Source organism: Puma concolor, chromosome D2 (genome assembly GCF_028749965.1).
Source record: "Puma concolor isolate L17-30 chromosome D2, mPumCon1.1.hap2, whole genome shotgun sequence".
NCBI classification, from domain to species: domain Eukaryota; kingdom Metazoa; phylum Chordata; class Mammalia; order Carnivora; family Felidae; genus Puma; species Puma concolor.
The window spans coordinates 68,735,607-68,751,885 of NC_141677.1; the positions used below are offsets into that span (position 1 = coordinate 68,735,607).

General features: G+C 49.5%; 2 long non-coding RNA genes across 2 annotated transcripts; both read left to right on the top strand.

The window, feature by feature from the left end:
• Positions 1-3,578: 3,578 nt before the first annotated feature.
• LOC147576157 (uncharacterized) lies at positions 3,579-8,823 on the top strand. The gene is made up of 2 exons (XR_015241821.1): positions 3,579-6,542; positions 6,782-8,823. It is a non-coding gene; the product is annotated as an uncharacterized LOC147576157 (long non-coding RNA).
• Positions 8,824-9,969: 1,146 nt separating this feature from the next.
• On the top strand, positions 9,970-13,131 carry LOC147576158 (uncharacterized). Its single transcript, XR_015242018.1, has 2 exons — positions 9,970-10,430; positions 12,373-13,131. It is a non-coding gene; the product is annotated as an uncharacterized LOC147576158 (long non-coding RNA).
• Positions 13,132-16,279: the final 3,148 nt, after the last annotated feature.

The window sequence follows — 16,279 nt, forward strand, 5'->3', positions numbered from 1 at the left end:
TAGGTGCTTGTTCGGTTGATTCATATGTCCCTCCTGCTCCTCATAGGCTGAGTACCTGCCCCTCTCAAAGTGTTTCCCTGGCTCCTGGTCCCTGCTGTGGACCCTGTGTTCCTGGTGCCACCTCCTCGGGGGTCTGGGGAAGGCACAAGGCCCATGAAATGCCTAGGTTCTTACAGCCTTCACTCCTCTGTTCCTGCCCCTTGAGCTTGGTACATTTTTTTAAAGATTTTTATTTTTAAGTAATCTCTATACCCAGCATGGTGCTCGAAGCCAGAACCCTGAGAACGCAAGCTCCACCAACTGAGTCAGCCAGGTGCCTCGAGCTTGGTGTATTTTTCATTATTTTTTCTCACGTGGGGTTTCAAGCCATATACCCATTGTGCAAAATAAGGTTAATCCCAGAAGCATTAGAGAATGAGGACATCCTGGCCCTGGCCTCCGCAGACATAGCCCAGATCGATGACTGGGTAGAAAACACGTAATGAAAATGTTAAGACATTGAGAGAATGCAGAGAACCAGGGATCTGCCTTCTCCTCCAGAAGACAAGCAGTCACCTCATTTCCTTCCCAGCTGTAGGCTCCTACAATTCCAGCACCCCCAAAATCAACTCCCTCTCAGCAATTTTTTAAAACCTCAAACATGGCATACTACACACAAAGTTGGCCTTGTCACCTGTATTTTTTTGGCAATTGGACATTTAGGTCTGCCTTGTCAAAGGTTTCTTACTACTCATGATATAGAGGTGCTAATGGCTGGACACTTGGGATTTGTCTATTATGAGACTGCGGTGAAAAAGAACCTCCTGTTTAATCACCCTTCCCAAGACTGGGTTTCCTTGGGTGGTTATTAAAATGTTTAACTTTTTCTTTCAAGAAAAGAGGATGTGGGCAGAGAGGATCTTCTGTGGGCCTACGGGGAAATCGGGGCTCTTCTTTGTACTAGCAGATCATCTTGGCAGAGAGGCTTAGTATATGGAGGTGATGTGGGAAAATTCCCATAAGGATGGCCTGGATGAAATGCAATAACACATTGGTCAAGATGCTTCAAGAAGTTGAAAGCATTATACAGCAACAATAAAATGTGACTATAAAGTAATGGGACAGATTTCACTGGAATCATATACTGGAACCAGCCATATTGCTTTATGTTTGGACAGATGATACCCAGAAGACTGAGAAGACCTGATTCAGACAGACTCCAGGAAAAACTGAAAATGTACTGTATCGTGTAGAAGTCTGTGGGGTAGGCTGGCTTCAGGCACTATGAGATTCAAATGCTCAAGCGATGTCACAAGGATAGGATTTCTTTTGCTGGCTCTGCCTTCTGACATATTGGCTCTCATAAGTCTTCTTGTTGTGGAGACAAGATGGCCATGGCAGCTTACGCCTCCTGTCCTTTCAGGTTTTGGTACAGCAGGAAAGGGAAAGAATCTTCCTCTCTCGTGGCTGAAACCTGTCCCAAATTGAGTCTTCTTGACCCTAACTGGCCAGTCTTTGGTCAGGTGGCCATCCCTGAACCAGCCAGAGAATGTGATTCTCTGGTTGTCTCAGCCCAGATCTAACAATTTGGGGGGACTTAAGACAAAGTCAACTCCACTAGAATCCTATGGACTGAGAAAAAGTAAATCTCTGAACATAAACTCAATCTATTCTGGCATTAAGTGAAATGAACATTGGGCCATCAAGAAGCCACAAATTTTCACTGCATTTAGCGACTTGCTGTTCATGAACCTGTCATTTCAAAATTCTGGCTCAGCTGAGTTTCCTTCAGGAAATGTCTCTGCATTTTGTTTTAGAAACAAGCAATTAGATGCATGTGTGTGGCCAGAGAAATGTTTGCATATTGAAATGGCCTTTAAAAGTGTTTCTCTTTCAGTGAGATAGCTCTTCCTCCTGTCTTGTAAAGAGGTTTGCCTCACAAAGGTCTAGCAACATTTAAGTAGTTCTTAATCAGAATTGTAGGGAAAGCAAACACAAAGGCATCTTCCCTCTGCACACCTGAGAAGAGATTAAATGAAGAAAAAAAACCCAATACGTGCAAGGTCATTGAAATCAGAGCAAAGAAGGGGAAAACCAATCATTGTGGGGGGTTTTTGATCAAACGTGATTACATTTAAAATAAGCTCAGCCATGCTTCTCCTGTCACAAAGGGGAAGTGGAGGAGGTTGCCAAATAAGCTCCCTGCCTTCAAGTTTTGAAAGAGCCAATTATGAGATACAAATGACCCAAAATTGGGCTGGGAAATTAATGCTAGAATAACTGATAAGTGTGTAAGTTCTCTGGTCTTATCTTCTCAGGTGATACATCTGCTACAACAACTCCTTTCTGCATCATCTGTTTTTTTTTTCCCTTCTCTACCTCACCCTCAAATCTTCATGCCGTAGCTTGCCAGTCTCACGAAGCCCAGGGGAACCCAGTAGGGCTTGTAACCCATAGCCAGGCCCTCCTGAGCTACGGATAGCTGCTCGGAGCCCTTTCCCCACCCCACCATTCATAAGTCAATGGTACTATCCCACCCTCGACCCTGCTTCTGGAGAGAATGGGGTGACTGTGGAATAGGTGAGCCCTGGGAGGCAAGCCGGAGGGGCCACAAGGAGCGTGGGCACAGAGAAGACCATCTGACAGCCACAGGGGAGTCACAGGACCAGAGGGGCTCTTTTGGCTCTTTTTCTAGCTCTTGGACAAGCAGTTCCCAGCTCCCTCCTCCACATTCCTTATTTCCAGCCAACGTGCTCCCAAAACTGTGTTGACCCTCAGATTTTGCTTTGTTTGGCCAGTAACAGGTTTTAACATATTTTAAATGTAAATGCCTTTGAGTACAGTCTATGTGTATATATGTGTATGTATGTGTATGTATGTAATCCTGGAGTTTTCCACAGTCCCTACTACGCCCTGTTGCCTTTCACAGGCCTCTGAATGACCTTCAGCTAGTGGGTAACACATTAACGCTTTCACTCTTATCACCTTAATTCTCTCCTTTCTCTTTCTGAAATAAGCAGTCACTGAGGAATGACTCAGTCTTGAGTGTATGCCCCCTCCCATGCTTCTCCTGCTTCCCTGAGCCACACACAGACTCCCACTCTCCCAGTCTGTGTTCCACGTCCCCAAATAAGCAACCCTCCTCTGAGTCTGCACACACTGTGGCTCCTCTTCCAGCCATGACTTCCAGCTCCCTCCTAGTTAACTCACACTCTACCTCCAGTGCTCGGCCCAAATGTGAATTCCTCAGGAAAGCCCTGAGGCTTCCTGACAGCCCCAGACTAAGATGGATCCCATCACATGCTCAGAACACCCTGTATGTCTTTTTAAAAAACTTTTAAAAAACTATTTATTGGGGCGCCTGGGTGGCGCAGTCGGTTAAGCGTCCGACTTCAACCAGGTCACGATCTCTCGGTCCGTGAGTTCGAGCCCCGCATCGGGCTCTGGGCTGATGGCTCAGAGCCTGGAGCCGGTTTCCGATTCTGTGTCTCCCTCTCTCTCTGCCCCTCCCCCGTTCATGCTCTGTCTCTCTCTGTCCCAAAAATAAATAAACGTTGAAAAAAAAAAAAAAAAAAGAAAAAAAAAAAACTATTTATTTATTTTTGAGAGAGCACAGTGGGCCACGGGCAGAGAGAAAAGGGCACAGAAGATCCAAAGTGGGCTCCCTGCTGACAGCAGACAGTCCGATGCGGGGCTTGAACCCACAACCATGAGATCATGACCTGAGCCGAAGTCGGACACTTAACTGACTGAGCTCCAAACACCCTGTATTTCTGCTTCACGGCATTTGCCTTGATTGTCTTGCAGTAATTACCTGTCTGCGTTCCTCCCTCACCCCAACACCTGCCCAACTCCACCACCTCCCAAACGTGAGCTCAGGGAGGACAGTTATTCAGTTTGTTGTGTTCATAATTTATCTCCAGCTCCAAAAGAGCACAATTTGAGTGCTCATTACATGTTGATCAGTGAGTGCGTGAATGAATGAAAAGACTGAGATGGCAGGGAGGCGAATTTCAGGGGAAAGACCGCACAGACACAGGGTCCAAGGGAATACTGCAAGGGGCGCATGACAGTACCATGGGGAGTCTCGTTCATTCATAAATCCCAGCCTCCGAGAATGTGCTGGCTTCCCGAAGTCACCTCGGAACAGGTTCTTTCCCTAGCACTGGGTCCCAAGAGCCTACTGTGTGGGGGTGGAAGAGGATTTCCCAGCTTCTGTGGGCCCTTTTACTTGACCCCAGTAAGTTCCCTTTTGCGTTCCCTCTGGTAAGCTTTCCTCACCTTCCCTGCTCTGTGCAAACCCCTCACTCTATTCCCTCTTGGAATGAAAGCCGTTTAGTGACATCTTCCTTGGGTTTTCTCTTTTTTGTATCTCAACTCTGGTCTTCAGCAGCACTTCTATTTAATGGTATAGGGTGAGCAGTCTTCCCAGGAAAAGTTTTTCTAAATGTTTCTGGTTTTACCTGAATTGTTTTTGTTTGAGGTTTAAATGCATCTATAGATTTTCTGACCCATTCAGGAACTTTACTATTTTTAAATAAAAGAGGGATGTGCCAAGTAATAGCAAATCGAAACCATCTCCATTGGTGCAAATCACCTTCAAGAAGGACAGACCACCTTTTGGAAGCCTAACATAGTGGGGGAGGGGCTCCTTTCTGGGTGCTGAGCCTGCTCTGACCCCAGCCCCTCATTGGTGGCCCTGTGCCAACTCTGCATTCTGAGGGGGTCAAACCCCTCTAACTGTGATGACTCACCAGGCTCCCTGAGCTCAGGGTCAGTGGATGTCACTCTTTCCCCCTGCACTGAAGCCCAGGAAAGCCCCAGGGCATGGGTCACCAGGTGGCAGCCTCTGATGGGCCTATCTGTGTCCCAGGACAGTCGCTGTGCCTGTCTGGGTAGGGAGTGTGTTGTGAGGTCCCATTTACAAGAATGGGAAGAGATTAGAGAAATGGCTTTTTCTGTGTTCTGTGAGGACTTTAAATGAACCAACCTCTTACTTCTACCCCCTGAGCCTGTGACACAGGAGTGTGCCTCATGGTTGCTGGTGTTAAAGGATAGCATGTTTGTGTCTCCTCACCCAAATTCATATGTTGAAATCCTAACCCTCAATGTGATGGTTTTAGGAGGTGGGGCTTTTGTGAAGTAATTAGGTCACGAGAGTGAACAAATGAAAAGACTGAGATGGCAGGGAGGAGAATTTCAGGGGAAAGACCACACAGACACAGGGTCCAAGGGCATACCACAAGGGGTGCATGAATAGGATCAGTGCCCTTGTGAAAGAGATCCCAGAGTGCTAGCTCACTCTCTTTCCACCATGTGAGGATTCAATGAGAAGTTGGATGTTTGCAGCATGGAAAAGGGTTTTCACCAGAACCTGACCATGCTGGCCTCTGCTTTTGAGTTTCTAGCCTCTAGAAACTTGAGAAATAAACATGTGTTATTTAAGCCCCCTAGTCCATGGTAATCTGTTATAGCAGCCTGAACTATGAGTTGTTGGGTTGGAAGAAGTGTTCTCTGCTTACACAGAAGTCTCCCCACAGTCCCTTCCGGGTCCTTCATATACTTTTCCCTCCTTCAGTTCCTGCCACCATGGACTAGAGTATGTCAGTGTGGTCAGGCCCAAAGTGTGAGGAGGTCTCCTCCTCCTGCACAACCCTATCCTGACCAGAGAGGCATATTAATCACCAAAGGGGACATAGAGCTGGTCAGTCATCAAGTATTTTCCCTACCCTGGGGAGGACATCATAGTGGAAGAGAAGAAATTCCTGGAAGAGTCACTGGTTCAAAGACACTTACGGCCTGGACAGTTAATAATAAAATAACAGGTTAATACCTCCCAGAACCATAGCAACTAGGAGCCATTCATCCCAGAGCCCCAGGAAACAATGGCAGCCGCTCAAAGAAGCTTGGAGCTTCTTGAAGATTCGGTGTTGGACATTTGGAGGAGATGGTGGCTGGAGGCTCAGAACTCCATGTGCTAAGTAGCGTGCGCCCTGCCACCAAGTCATGCTACCGTATCTTGCCTCTGACACAGGATAAGATTTATAGCTCCAATTGTGGCTGGCCTTTTGGCTCCAGGCTTGATCCATCTAGACCCTTGTACTCTTTCTAAATGCCTTTCATTAGCCTTTCCCTGCTCAAAAATTTTTATGAATTTCTAGTTTTCTAAAGCAAAAGAAAAAAAAATTTGACCTCCCTTGCCAGGCCAGTGCTCAAGACTGTCCTAGTCTTTCACAGTGGAGTCTCCCCAGCCTTTTCCACTTCTGCCCTTCATGAGACATCTGAGAGCAGTGAGGTGCAAGCCTCCATGCCCGATTACTACTTCTCCTCTAGTACTTGCTCCTTTTTCAAGGTCCACTTCTGGGAAGACGTTCCTTCTTGAAGCATCCCCTGCCCACCTTATCCCTGTGGGTCCCTTAACCCTGGTTCCATAACAGGTACTTGTAAAATTCCTGTCCATTGATTTAGCCGGCCATCACAGTCCAGAGAGAGTAGTTACTGTGTAGGATTAGGTAAGGCTGAGTGTCTTTGCAGATGCTTTTTCTGGAATGCAATTTGACAATGTGAACCAAGAGTCTTTTTTTTTTTTTTTTTTAATTTTTTTTTCAATGTTTATTTATTTTTGGGACAGAGAGAGACAGAGCATGAACGGGGGAGGGGCAGAGAGAGAGGGAGACACAGAATCGGAAACAGGCTCCAGGCTCTGAGCCATCAGCCCAGAGCCCGACGCGGGGCTTGAACTCACGGACCGCGAGATCGTGACCTGGCTGAAGTCGGACGCTTAACCGACTGCGCCACCCAGGCGCCCCAAGAGTCTTAAAAATGTCTACATCCCTTGACTTGGGAATAGTACTTCTATAAATCCATCCTAAGTAAATTAACTGACATGCCATCAATATGAATAAAACAAAAGTGTCTGCAATTTACTAAACTGCTAAGCACTTATGTGTGCCAAACCTTGACTGCTGGCCACTTTATATACATTCATTCCTGTGATCCTCTGAGTCACCCCATGAGATAACTATTATGATCTTCATTTCACAAATGAGACACTGAGGCCAGAAAATTTTATGGAACTTGACTATTATTACATCCTTGGTAAATGAAAGAATCAGAATCTGACTCCAAGGCCCATGCACTGCATCCTTATTATGCCAGTGGAAAATCATGAGCAATATAAAAGTCTAGCAAGAGGAAATGAACTAATTTTGCTATACGCACATTATGGGATCTTATCAGCCATCAAAATAATGTTTTTGGAAGACCGTTCAATGACATGGGAAATACTTCAGATAAAAAGTTAAGTGAAAATAATAAGATTCTATAGTGGGTTGAATGGTGACCCTAAAAGATATGTCACATCGAACTCCTTGGAGCTTATGAGTGTGACCTCATTTAGAAAAAAAAAAAAACAAAAAACCCTTTGCAGATGTAATTAAGGATCTTGAGGTAAGATCATCCTGGATTATCCAGGCAGGTTCTAAATCAAGTAACAAGCATCCTTATAAGAGACAGGAGAAATAAAAGACACAAAGAAGCATGGAAGGCAATGTGAAGATGGAAGCAAAGATTGTGGAGTAATGTGTCAATAAGCCAAGGAATGTCAGCAACCACGAGAAACCAGAAGAAGCAAGAAACAAATTCTTCCCTACAACCTTTGTAAGGAGCACGGCCCTGCAAACACGTGGATTTCAGACTTCTGGCTTCCAGCGCTGTGAGAAAATATATTTCTGTTGCTTTAAGCCACCAAGCTTGTGGTAATTTGTTGCATCAGCCCCAAGACGCTAATACAGGTTTCTAGCCATAGATGCTTTGAGAAGCCTTCCTCCCTTTCCAGCCTGTCATGGCAATCTAGACCTGCTGCACTCGACCCCAACCTATATCTCAAGTTGACAAGCATTCTGTAGCTTCTACCCAAGGATGCTGTCCTCTCTCTCCTGGGCCTGTGTCCCCTGAGTTCTCCATCTGCCTGAGAAGATCAATACAGATATAGACACATACCAATATGTGTGTTATAAAAATCTGTACTTAATACCACTGCTGGGATCTGGTGCAGCACTGTCCTAAGCGTAAGGGACACATGCAGACCCGCTTCCATTATGTAGTGTTTTACCGTTTGCAAATCACATCCACGCGCACTATTTGGTCTTCACGCCACACTGTAAGGTGTGCAAAATATTTTATATTTTATATTTTAATATTATTTATATTATATTTACATATTTTATACCTGTTTTGCAGGTGAGTAAACTGAGGCTTCACAGATATTAAGTGCCTCGCTTACTCAAAGTCATGCAGTAGGGCAGAGCTTAAACCCAGGTTTCCTACTTTTTCTTTCCATGATACTAATCTCCCTTCAGACCCAATGTTTTGGAAATTCAGGGAGAGGAAGGTGAAATCTCATAGCAGGGATCCAGGCAGTTTTCTTAGAAGAGGTAGAGTTCATTTTACAGTTTCTTGTAAAATGATAGAATCCCACAGATTGGGGGTTGGCAATTTGTGGTCTGTGGGCTAAATGTGGCCTGCCTTCTATTTTTGTAAATAAAGTTTTATTAGAACACAGCCTGGCTTATTCATTTACATATTGTCTATGGCTGTTTCTATGCTACAACAGCACAGGTGAGTAGTTGTGACATAAACTGTGTGACCTGTGAAGTCTAAACTACTGTTTGACCCTTTACAGAAGAAGCTTGCCGACCCTTGCAATATACGTGTGTGGGGGAGGAGCTTGTGGGGGCAGAGATTGCCTGCAAGATAAGGAAATCCATAGCTTCTGGTTAAAGTAATATTCGGGACACCTGCTTAGGATTCCTCTCTCCCTCTTTCTCTGCCCCTTAGCCCCCCCCCCCCAAAATAAATAAACTTTTAAAAAAATTTAAAAAGCAAAAGTAACATTCAATTCCTTGGAATAACTACATTTCTAGTCTTAATAATAATAGCAAACACTTATCTGGTACCTGTTATGAGCCAGGCAGTATTTTAACTGCTTTACACCTAACAACAGTTACTATTGTTATCATCATCATCATCATCATTATCACCATAATCCCCATTTTATAGATGAGGAAATAGGACAGAGAGATCAAGTAGCATGCCCAAGCATGCCCAGCTAGCATGGGGGCAGAACTAGGGCTCAGTGCTGGGTAGTACCTGCCAGAGGCCATGTGTAAAACCTCCCCCATATTGCTTCCCACACCCTTAGGAATCCTTAATTCATTTGACAAGAATGTATGGAACCCCACCGTGATGTAGGCCTGATGCTCGGTAAGAGCCCGCTGTTTCTTTCTGCTTGGGCATATCTGACAATTTTCCTGACAGCCTACACACCTTGCCACTCACCTAGGAGCAGAAACACTATGGTGACTCTCTCTTGATGCATTGGCCTGGGGAGGTCAGGGAAGCTATGACAGGGCAAATGTAAAGGTTTTTCCGGAACAAAGACAAAGTGCTAAAGCCATGATGCAGTGATCAAAGACAGAGTCACCAGCTGAGTAAGGAAAGGAGGGAGGCTGCAGGCCCTGTCGTGACGCCCAGAGACTAGTCATCTTGGCCTTGAGGATGTCTTACATCCACCAAAGCTTCAGGACTCCGCTGCAAGCTGCATCGTGATTAACTGGAGAAGGACGGCAAGTCAGCTAGCTCCAACACTGCACCCCGACCCATCCGCACCAATCAGCTTTGCTCAGCGGCCTAAACATCCTATTGTGGCTTATTTCTTACCCCCTGCAAAGGTGATTGGTGCAAGAAAATGGAAGTATCTGGCATCTTATCAGGAGACACAAATTTTCATACTGATTATTTCATCAGAGATGGGGGGAAGGAGAAAGCTGCTCTGTTGGGGTATGTTTAAGAGCAAGCAAGGGGCACACTGGAGCAGGTTCCCATCTGCAGAGGTGAATGCATCTGTCCCTGGCCTCCTGCCGTTCCGCCCCCAATGGGTGGGGAGATGGGAGTGGGAAGAGAAACTGTCTAGAGTCAGTACCCGCCCTCTCCCCCCACAACCCCTGCTCTCCAGGCAGCAAGCCTGGTAGAAGAAGACCAGTTTGGGCCTCAGTGCCTCTCTGTCACATGAATCCCTCCCCTCCTCACCCCACAGCCCCATACTGAGAAGAAGAAAGAATTGGTCCAGACTCCCAGCCCTTGGGAAGTATCGCACACAGCATCAGTCATGGACTCATAGGTGTCAAGTTGGAAAAAAAAAGAAAAAAAAAAAGAATACACTCAAAATACACTCAACCCCAAACGAAATGGAATGAAAGAAAAAATACTTGAGTGTGAATAACAGGCTGCCCTCTCAAGATAGCTCCGTTATCTGGAGGCGAGCCCAGAAGGCAAGAGAGAAAACTGTTTCTGAGTTCCTTAATCATTCCCAGAGCGGTGAAGCCCTCAGGGGATGTCATTCCCAGCCATCTGCCCATGACCTCTGCTGACGGTCCTTGGCACAACTGTGGGTAAGCTGGCTGGCTGAGGATCAGGGGACCCTCAGAGTTAGAAGAGGTGGGCCCTTGAGCAAAAGGCAGAGGACCAGGACCCACTTTGGAGACACACAGAGCCTGGCTTGTATGTCAGCCCCCCGTGTGCCTCTGCTTGGCTGGTGCCTCTGCTGTGAGGAGCTGGGCACCACTCACGGTACTGACTGCCTGCTCTTGTTCCCTTTGTGCCTGGAGCTGAAGCTTCCAGCTGCATGCTGGCTTGGTCAGGATCTCAGGAATGAGCTGCCCCACAGGCATTTGTTGCAGATGCCCAGGTCCAAACGGCAGATGCACCACCACCATTGAAATCAGCATGTGATTACGGAGAGCCTTCATATGCTGTGCCCAGGGCCCAGACCCTGTGCCCTCAGAGCTTAATGACTGGTTGGGGGTTGGGGGGGGGGGGAAACACAGCCCTGAAGCAGATAAATACAGAACCGTAAAGGCCACTATGTGCTCTGAAAGAGGTGAACCGGGTGCAGAGAGGGGAGGTGCTGAGAGACCTAAGTTAGCTGGGGGCTCAGAGGAAGTGTCAGTGGTGACTGGCAGAGAGGAGAGTGACGCAGGGGGAAGAAACCACCCCTGCAAAGCACAGAGCTCAGGCCACCAAGAAGCCACCAATGACCCAAGTTGAGTACAAGGGGAGAGAGCAGCACAGGAAGGGGACGGGGCTCAGGCAGGGCCCAGTCTGATGTGACTCCTGCTGGGACCTCCCCCCAGGGCTCGGGTCTCCAGGCACCAAACATAGCAGCACAGACAGACGGTGCTCTCTCGGGAGATTCAGGAGTTGTTTACTTACTGTTTCTCCCTCTCTCCCAACTTTCAATTCCTCACTGCGTTTAAACCCAGACCACGCAACATTTTTCCTCCTGTCCGTGTTTGTTTCAACACCCTCACTCCTGCCCTGTCTGAACTACACTGGGCAAAAATACATGTCTAGGATAGACACCAAAGACAAGGAAAGGACACTTCCCTGGAGGCCCCATTCTCCGTCCAGCCCTGGGAGCAAGGCTGTGACAGTGCAAGAGGGGATGGAGTTGGGGGGGGGAGTTGGATTTGAGTCCTGACTCTGTCCCCCCCCACCCCACCCCCCCCCCCCCGCCCCGCCCCCCCGCTGACTGTGTGTGACCTTTGAGCAAGTCACTCCCCACTCTGGGAATTCGTTGCCCCACCTGTTGAATGGATGGGTTGCACTAGGTCAGGGGATCCCTACCTGGGGCAAGCTTTAAGGGGGTCCAAGAATCCCTGGAATTAGATGCAAAATTTAGTGGGCGTGAGTATTATGCATTTTTCTGGGGAAGGTCCACAGCTGTCGTTTAATTCACAAAGGAAACCAGGACACCCAAAACGGTCAGGAACACCTGTGCTGGGGGAGGTCTGTGCGCCCACAGCACAGCTCTTAAAATCCTCAGATTGTCGACTGAGGTCTCATCAGAGGTGCGCTTTCTGTAAAGCTGACAAGACACTGGCTTCTGGGGCCCCCAGACCGGGGAGAGGCTGGGAGGGTTCCAGGCAGGGAAGGCGTGCAGGTTACAAACAGGAAGCGTTTCTACATCTGCATTTCTGGTAACCTAGCGAAGGAGGTCTCTGAGGACACAGACCCGAATCTGTGGAGTGTCAGCAGTTTCCCGTGCTCCCCGGCCCTCCCATCTAAATAAATACTCACTTTTGTACTTTGTTTTCAGAATTTTGTATTCTTTTTAGTAAGCAATGCCCCCAAACTTTAAGTCTTTGGATGCCACACAACCGAGATTGGCTCCGGGCCCCCAGTGTGACCCAGGCTAAGAGGACCCAGGGCGTGGTGGGGTCCCACCCTCAGGGGCGGATCTGACTGTCCAGCTCTCCTCTTCCTCGGCCTGCTTCGCCAATCCTGGTTTCTGCTGCTTTTCTTTTCCTTCTCTTTCCTTTAATGTGATTCCAGGGAGTGGATCGGAAATGACCTGCGTGAGGGGCCGAGCTCCCCGGGACAATGGCCCGGTATTTTTGACGTGGGAGTGGCGTCTGCTGTGACTCAGCCCCTTACCGGGACGGGGGACGACACCTCCTTCAGAGTAGCCGCTGCGTTGGGTTTCAGGCAGCCCAGCTGCGTTCTGCGTGACCGAATCGGACACCTCTCACTTCCTCTGTGAACGGAACTCGGTGTTTGGATGATGTACAGGCAAGTTGGTTGTGCAAAACAGCACATCTCCACCTTCGGTCTCCCACCCCAGCCCCTGAGGTCTAAAGAAAAAGTGGGGGCGGGGGGACGAGAAAAAAACACCCCTTGAGAAGAATCGGGCTTCAAACAAATAAAGACTTGGCTAAGAGGCCCAAGCACCGCTGTCGCTGTCGGGACTGAGTGACGGGTGTGAGACGCTGTGACCTCCAGTAGGTCACTGGAGGAACACTGCTCTCAAGCTGCCTGGCAAGTAGCACTTGCTCTGCGCCCCTGCCTCCTCATCCTTACAGTGACAGCGACTTGTATGTTCTGTGGGGTGTACCCAGCGTGGGACAGGGGGCAGCACCTGGCAGCCGCCTGCGCCTGGGGTGGCCCGGACGACCTGGGAATATGGCGCAGCCACTGGTGCTGCCGTAGGGCCGAGCCGCCGGAGCACTTTCCCTGCCGTGGCTTACCTCCCGCTGGCCCTTCTCCCACCCCAGACGAAGGGCAGCCAAGGGCCACGGGGCTCCCCGCTCCCCACCTTGACAAGACACGGAGAGGACGGATGTTTGGGCCTCTGAACCTGCCCCTTTCCTTCTCGCTCGCTCGTGGCCTCAGTCGCTAGACCGTGACACATCGATGAACAAATCCTCCAGGAATGATGCTCCCTTGAAGTTCTGGGCCGAGTTAAAATAAGCAAATCCATGAAAATATGTACAAGTCATGTGAGGCGGCGGCGGTCTGCATCGTGTCACCCTGCAGGGGAGTCTCTGCAAGGCTGCGCCCACGCTGCAAAGGCATGGGGCTCTCCTCCTGCTTGGCCCGGGGATAGGCAGGCAGGGCCAGGGGATGGTTGGAGACTTGCAGCCCCAGAACGGGGGGAGTCACTGATGCCCTCTGGGCCTCACCTTCCTGTTTGGGGAGGGGGGACCCTAATACCCAGCTCGGAGAGATGTTTGCAGGATTAAAGGAACGCTCCTCAGCAGGGTGTCTGGCTAAGGTGCCCAGGGCATATTCAGCACGTCCCTCCGCGTTCCCTTCTTTCTGGGCCCTTCCTCTTCCTCTGGCTTCACTGTCTCCCCTCTGAGTCCTGCCAGTTCCCCGTCACCGTCATGTTCAGCAGCCGCAGAGGCCCGTGGCTCATCCTGCTTTTGCGAGCCACTCCCCTGTTTCTTCCCCAGACCTACTGCCCTTCCAGGTCCTGTGTCTCTGGGCCACGCTTCAGCAACCACGTCCCACCTGCTTGGCGTGGCTCGGCACCTGTGGGCGTGATGCCGTTCAGTCAGCTCGTGGACTTTTTCTGCCGCGTTCACATGCCTGCCCCCCTCCCCTTGCACTGTGAGCTCCCGTGGGGTCCTTCTCAGCTGGGGACAGGAAACCTAGCATGGGGTCCGGCCCACAACAGGGGCCAAAGTCCCCAAATGAAGGATCCAGCCTCCGCCCACCTGCCCATCACAACACGGAGGCCCCAGGAGTTCTCATTGTCCCAGGACAGGACGACAAGGGCCAGAAAGGTCAGCTGAGCGCCGCCCCCCCCCACCACCACAGGTGACTTCTAAGAGGGAGGAGGAGGAGCTGGAGGAAGAAGTCACAGCTTCAGGAGGCCCATTCTTGCGGGCAGGAACCAGAATTCTGTCTTCAGAGGCTTTGTGCAAAGCCTGACGTGGAGTGGGGTCATGGTCAGCCTCCATCCTGGGGCCCCCCTTTCCCCACATGCCCTCTGCCTCGAGGCGGCCAGGCAATAGTCCAGGCTTCTCATAGCGCTCCATATTGTCATCAGCTGCTCTGGATCATAAGCCTTGGGTTTGACATCCTGGAATGCCTTCCGAATCTGTCTGAGTAATATCTTCCTCTGGTTTTGAAGTTTCTGCCAAGGAGGAATGTCACTGGAATGCAGCCTCTGCTGACACCTGGGCTGCCGGTCCTCAGCCATGAGGCTGACCCAGCTGGCTCACCCATCATCCAGCAGATGACACGGCTTGCCAGGTGTGGGCCAGGGGTGCTCTGGTGAACCAGTCACCCTCTCCCAGTGAGCATGTCTCCAACTCAGGCAGCCCCGGGAAAGGGCACAGTCTGTGGCTACGAGTGATCACAACAACCTCCAAAATGAACAATAATAGCTAGCCTATTAAAGCACGTCCTATGCACAAGGCTCAGCCAAGCACAACCCATGTAGGATCGAATTTAATTATCCCAGGCAACCCAATCAGGTATTGATATCCCCATTTTACAGCTAAGAAAACCGAGGCTCTAAAATTAAACAACTTGCTTGAGGCCACACGGTGGCAGAGCCTGTGTGCCAGGCCGCCTGGAGATTGTTCCTCTCACCACTGTGCTCCCCTGTCTCATGGGAATGGAGTGAAGCTGATTCTGAGCCCACACGGAGGTTTAAACAGGAGGTTTCATCAGTGCCAGTGACTGAGCAAGGCACCAGCAGCCACAGAGGGATTCCCCTCCACAGGGGCTCCAGGTGGAAAAACAAACAGGAGGGAATGGGCCACTCCTTGCCTGTCCCTCCCAACCTCCCCAATCCAACCCACTTTCCTTTCCCACATGTATTCCAGCCACCCTCCCACCACCCTCTGCTGTATACCAGAAAGGAAGAGAGAGATTTTTGAGCGTGTACAACACATCAGTTTGTCTTTGTCATCCAATTAATCTTCATTCCAGCCTGCTGAAGCTAGGCATCATTCTTTCCATTTTATAGATGGAGAAGCTGAGGCCCCAAGAAGACAAGTGATTTATACAAGCTCACTTTGTTGGCCGAAAAGCCCACCCTGATCTCGAGCCTGCACTTGGTCTGCCATACCATGAAAGCAAAGAAACCCTCAGAAGTAGCAGAAACAACCAGAAGCTTGAGAGGAGGGCTGAGAAGGAGGAGGGGATGGCCAGGGAGGGAGAGGTGTGCTGTCCTCTGATAGAGCTCAACCCCAGACCTCCCCTGCTCGGACTAGCTGGTCAGCCCCCTGACAAAGGGAAAGTGGACACCAGCCCTCCAGCAGACAGGTGTCTGCAGGGCAAGCCACCCATCGCCGGCCTCCTGGGTAGTGCACTTAGCACAAAGCATCAGGAAATGCTAGACTTCCGGATGCCACCAGCTCAGCCTCCTGGGAGCTCGGATTGTACTCGAGCTGTCCACCAGGCTCCCTAGCAGCTCACCTTGCCACCAGCCAGAGGTTCCCACGGCCAAGGAGCTGGGTTGGGCTGCATGACTTCTCTTTAGGGAGACGCCTTGCCTGGAGCCGCCACCCAGACCACAGGCACTGATGCACCCACCTGCCGCCTCTCCCTGTAAAAACAGAGGCGGGCAGGAGCAGGCCTATTGCATAGGGCTTGAGAAACCTCAAGGAGGTGCCCATAGCTGTGGAGCCGAGTGGCCCTGGGTTAAATCCCAGTGCCTCCTCTGGGCAGCCAGGTGACCTTGGGCAAACTATAATGCCTTGCTAAGCCTTAGCATATACATTTGTAAAAAGGTATCAACAATACCTCTTCCATGGCTTAGGTGGAATCAGAAATTTACACAAGCATCTATCCCAATGCCTGAAACATAGTAGGGACTCCTTTAGTTAGAGCTCTGGATTTTTATTACAATACTAAATGTCTCCAAGATTCATGCAGTTGGAAAGAAGAGCTCCAGAATAATTCCAAATGATGGAGCAACAAAAGCCACTGATTGAAATGTTCTCGG